Source organism: Pteropus medius, unplaced genomic scaffold, assembly GCF_902729225.1.
Source record: "Pteropus medius unplaced genomic scaffold, Ma_sr-lr_union100, whole genome shotgun sequence".
In the NCBI taxonomy this organism is placed as follows: Eukaryota; Metazoa; Chordata; class Mammalia; order Chiroptera; family Pteropodidae; genus Pteropus; species Pteropus medius.
The window spans coordinates 578,953-583,289 of NW_024342645.1; the positions used below are offsets into that span (position 1 = coordinate 578,953).

Genomic DNA, 4,337 nt, shown 5'->3' on the forward strand with positions numbered 1-4,337 from the left:
TCTTAGCAGGCTTCCTCCACAGGCTTCAGATGAGGCCTTCCTGAGACAAAGAATGTGAAAGAGCTTCATAAACTGTAAATTAATCTGGTATTATCATAGTTGTAGTTACTAGTTTGTGAAGACTGAGTTCACGTTCTTATTCACTCTCTTGGTACTCTGTTCTTTTCTTTCATAGCATGTACAGATTTTTATAATTATGTTATTATTACTAAACAGGTGGTTTATTTGTTTAATATCTCTTCTTCTCCAGAGTACAAGCTTCGACAGGGCAGGAGTCATATTTATTGTTGTTTTTCATTACTTTCCCAGCATCTCATTCAGTGCCTGGAATGTAATGGAGGCTTAAGGAATAATTAACTGGTGATAGGTCCTCTCTAGTGAGGACCTACCACCCATCCTCACTAGAGATATTTACTAGGCTAATCTATCTTGTACACTACTAAATTCTAGCATATAGTAGGCAATTAATAAACATTTTATGAAAGTTAAAAAGAACAAACCTTCTTAAATCCCAGCTTCACTGTAAAGTTCTATAGCTGAAGAATCTGCCACATTTCCTAGTTGCCCTGTCTACTATCCAAATACCCAGACAGGCTTTCTGTGCCAATCAGCGCACCTTCCTTGCCTCTTTTCCATCTTCCACATCTTCTTCTGCTGCGGTCCAGACAAACTGCCCACCATCTCCTTCCCAAAATATGCTTGTACCACCTGCAGACCTCTGCTGGGACTGAGTCATTTTCTTTTCCCTTCCTTCAAAGTCTTGCTTAAATTTCCTTCCTTTCTAATACCCTTTTAAAAAAAAAAAGTGTGTGTGTGTTTAATAGCACTTCGCACCTATGGAGGATTTCTATTAAAAAAAAAAAAACTTTTACATACATAATAGTATTCAAGACAAACAATAGCACCATTGGCAATGCAAGCATTTTACGAATGTACAGATTAGAAAACTAAGGCTTAGAGAAGTTGTATTTGTAATTTATGTACCCAGGGATTGCAACTTACTTGTGGATCCACAAAAGTAATTTGGTTGAGTGACTGCCATTGAAGAAGAGAGAGAAGCAGAAAGAGAGAGAGAGAGAGAAGAGAAGAGAAAAAGAGAAGAGAAAGAAGAGAATAGGAGAGGAGAGGAGAGAAGAGGGAAGATAGAAGAATAAGCATAAGGAGAAAGGAGGGAAGAGGAAGGGAAGGAGAAAAGAAGGAGGGAAGGGTAGGAAGTAGGCATAATCACACATACTAAGAATAAACAAGCATTATATTTGCAAAACTTGGTGTGTGTGTGTGTGTGTGTCTGCACATGCCAACTAGGTTGTAATGTAAAACATATTTATTAATATGGGCCATGAATTGTCAAAGTGACTGGGTTACATGGCATGCTTCAGGTTAACTAGCAGAGCTTGAGTGCCACCAATTAGAGTGGAGGCTAAGACGAAACAGAGAAGTGCCAAAGGTGAGAGCCAGCTGGAGTCTGGGGAGGTATGATCTAAATCTTAGCTGTGCCAGCTTAGGCCCTAGGGAAGCCGAGTGGTCTAGGGGAAACCAGCTGTGGGTTGTTGTGCCAGTTGTGTGAAGTACTATCAGTTGTTCTAGAGAGGCATGGCAACATTTGTGTAAAGGGGTTGAGAGCAGGGTTGGGAGCTCCAGTTTGGCATACCAGCTGGGTCATGGCAAGCCTTCTCCATGTACCAACCCTGTGTAGCCTAGAGCAGTGGTTCTCATAGTTCCCAGGCTAGCAACATTAGCGTCACCTGGACACTAACTAGCCATGCTAATTCTCAGGTCCCACACCAGATCTCTGAGGGAGAGCCCAGCAATCTGTGTTTTACAAGCCTTCCAGGTGATTCTGAGGCATAAAGTTTTAGAACCACTTTCTTGGCATTCTGTCTTTGGTGTGTCTTATAATATCTACACAGGATCTGGTCTAAAAGCAACCTTGTTGGAAAATGGAAGTGCTGGGCCTCCAACTCCGTGTTGATATAAAATCTAGCCTTCATTCCACAGTTTATCTAGTATAGTCATGCCCAGCACTTATGTATAAAGGAACACTAGATTTATCCTTATTCTGTGTGCTTTCCACACTGCTGAACTCTGCCTACACTGGGTTCATCATGCAGTATATTCATAATACTGCTTTAAAATGTTTTCAAGTTGTACATATATATGAGTGTGCAGACTTGTGTACATGTGTCTGTTCTTCCTCTTCTGTTAGAAAAGTGCTCCCAGGACAGAGCTGAACCCCAACTCTCTTGATTTTCACACCTCCCCTCCAGCTGGGACTCAGCTGCACTCAGTACACAAGTACCTGATCCAAGCACCTGATTCACTCTCTAACCCTGGTCACATAGCCCGCCCCCAGACCGGGATTCCCAGACATACTCATGGCCCGTATAACCTTGAGGTAACCTTGATGTACCTACCCAGCACCTGCAGCCCATTTCCTCCCCACAGGACTCTTACCTGCTACCTAATGAGAGAGGAGCTATGCGTGGGTGCTGGCTTCCAGCACTGAGAACTTTTACCACCCCACTTCCTGTGTTGATTTGTATTGTGCTTCTGGGTCTCTGGTGTCTAAGTGAGCTGTTAACACTCACTACTACTTCCCAGTACTGCTCAGTTTCCACGTGTTTGATAATGTGATAAAAATAACGCTTAAAGACTATTTAGAGAATGAAAGGAAATAATGTGTGTGAAGTTCATGGCACACAGTAAGTACCTGATAAACAGCCCTTAAAGGGTTTAAGCAGTTTTCCCCTTATATAGCCAAGTAAGTGCCTGTCATTTGCAAAACTAAATCTCTAAGAGAAGGTTGTATGGTCTGGTGTCCACAGAGATGGCTTCAGACCCTGACTCTGCTGATTTCTCTCCCTGTAATCATGAGAGAGGAACTGAGCCTCAGTTTCCTCATCTCAAAAGTATGGCCAGGGAATATGTCAATATCTCCTGCACAAGGCATTTGAGGATTAAACATAATTAAATGTGAAATTAACAAATATGAAGATTAGGTAAAACTAAATTTTAAAATTGGAGGGCTTTGTCTATGGCCATGCCACCCTGAACAAGCCCGATCCCGTCTGATCTTAGAAGCTAAGCAGGATCAGGCCTGGTTAGTACTTGGATGGGAGACCACCTAGGAAGACCAGGTGCTGTAGGCGTAAAAAAATAAAAAATTAAGGGATTGTAAGCTGACAAGGTCCTTGCAATCTGTGAGGTCAACCAAGGGTTGCCTCACCTAAAAATAAAAAAATAAAGAAGGAAGGAAGGGAGGAAGGAAGGAAGGAAGGAAGGAAGGAAGGAAGGAAGGAAGGAAGGAAGGAAGGAAGGAAGGAAGAAAAGAAAGAAAGAGAGAGAGAGAGAGAGAGTAAAGAGAAAAAGAAAGAAAGAAAGAAAGAAAGAAAGAAAGAAAGAAAGAAAGAAAGAAAGAAAGAAAGACAGACAGACAAAAATTGTAGGGCTTTGTACATTGGTAAATAGTATGCAAATGTTATTGTTATTCACTTTGGGTGCCTAGAAGAATGCCCAACACTTCCTCAGGCAGACTCACTCACTGGCGGGGAGACCTGTGGAGCTCTGTTCTGAACAGTTGTGAAAGACTCAGAGAAAGAAGAGAAAAAGATCTCTGCCCAAGTCAGAGAGGGAATCCCAGGGTAGTGAAAAAAATAGGGGGGAAAACCCCAACCCATTCTGTGCACCCCAACACTCTATGGAACAACTTAACTTTTCTGTAGAATGTGGGAAATGAACTCCAACACAAGTGATTGTATCTAGTATCTGGAATCAATAGAAATTTAATATAATCCATAAACTGTGCAGTGAAATTACTGAGAAAAATCCACCTGAGCTGATGCTAAGCAGCCATCCACCTAAGGCAGACACAAGTTCAGTCTTGGTAGAACCACCAGTGGTCATTTTGATGAGGAGTCTGGAAATCAATTCAGCCATAGGCTGTCCATAGGGTGGGGATTGGGATCTAACATACTAGAAATATAAACAAGTTGCATATTGAAATAAATTTTGGGCTGCCTCACCTGGAAGCATCCTCCCCATCTGATGGTCACACACAGGTGGGACCCCTGCCTTCTCATCTTTCAAGTCGAGGGATCACAGTCTAGGCATTGCCTCCTCTATCCTGGGGGGGAGGTAGGGAGGGCTAATCTGGCTTTTAGATTTGAAAATTATAAGATCATTTTTTTAATTTTTTAATTACAATTGATGTTCAATATTACATTAGTTTCAGATGTACGGCATAACGGTTACAGAAGCAGTTACTCTCTGAATCTTCTAAGGCAACATTAGAACTCATGGTCAAAAGTTACCCATTTAGGGCAAACTGAACTGACCAT

At 41.8% G+C, this 4,337-nt stretch overlaps 1 pseudogene; it reads left to right on the forward strand.

The window, feature by feature from the left end:
- The first annotated feature begins 3,030 nt into the window (after positions 1-3,030).
- LOC120605725 (uncharacterized) lies at positions 3,031-3,149 on the forward strand (annotated as a pseudogene).
- Positions 3,150-4,337: the final 1,188 nt, after the last annotated feature.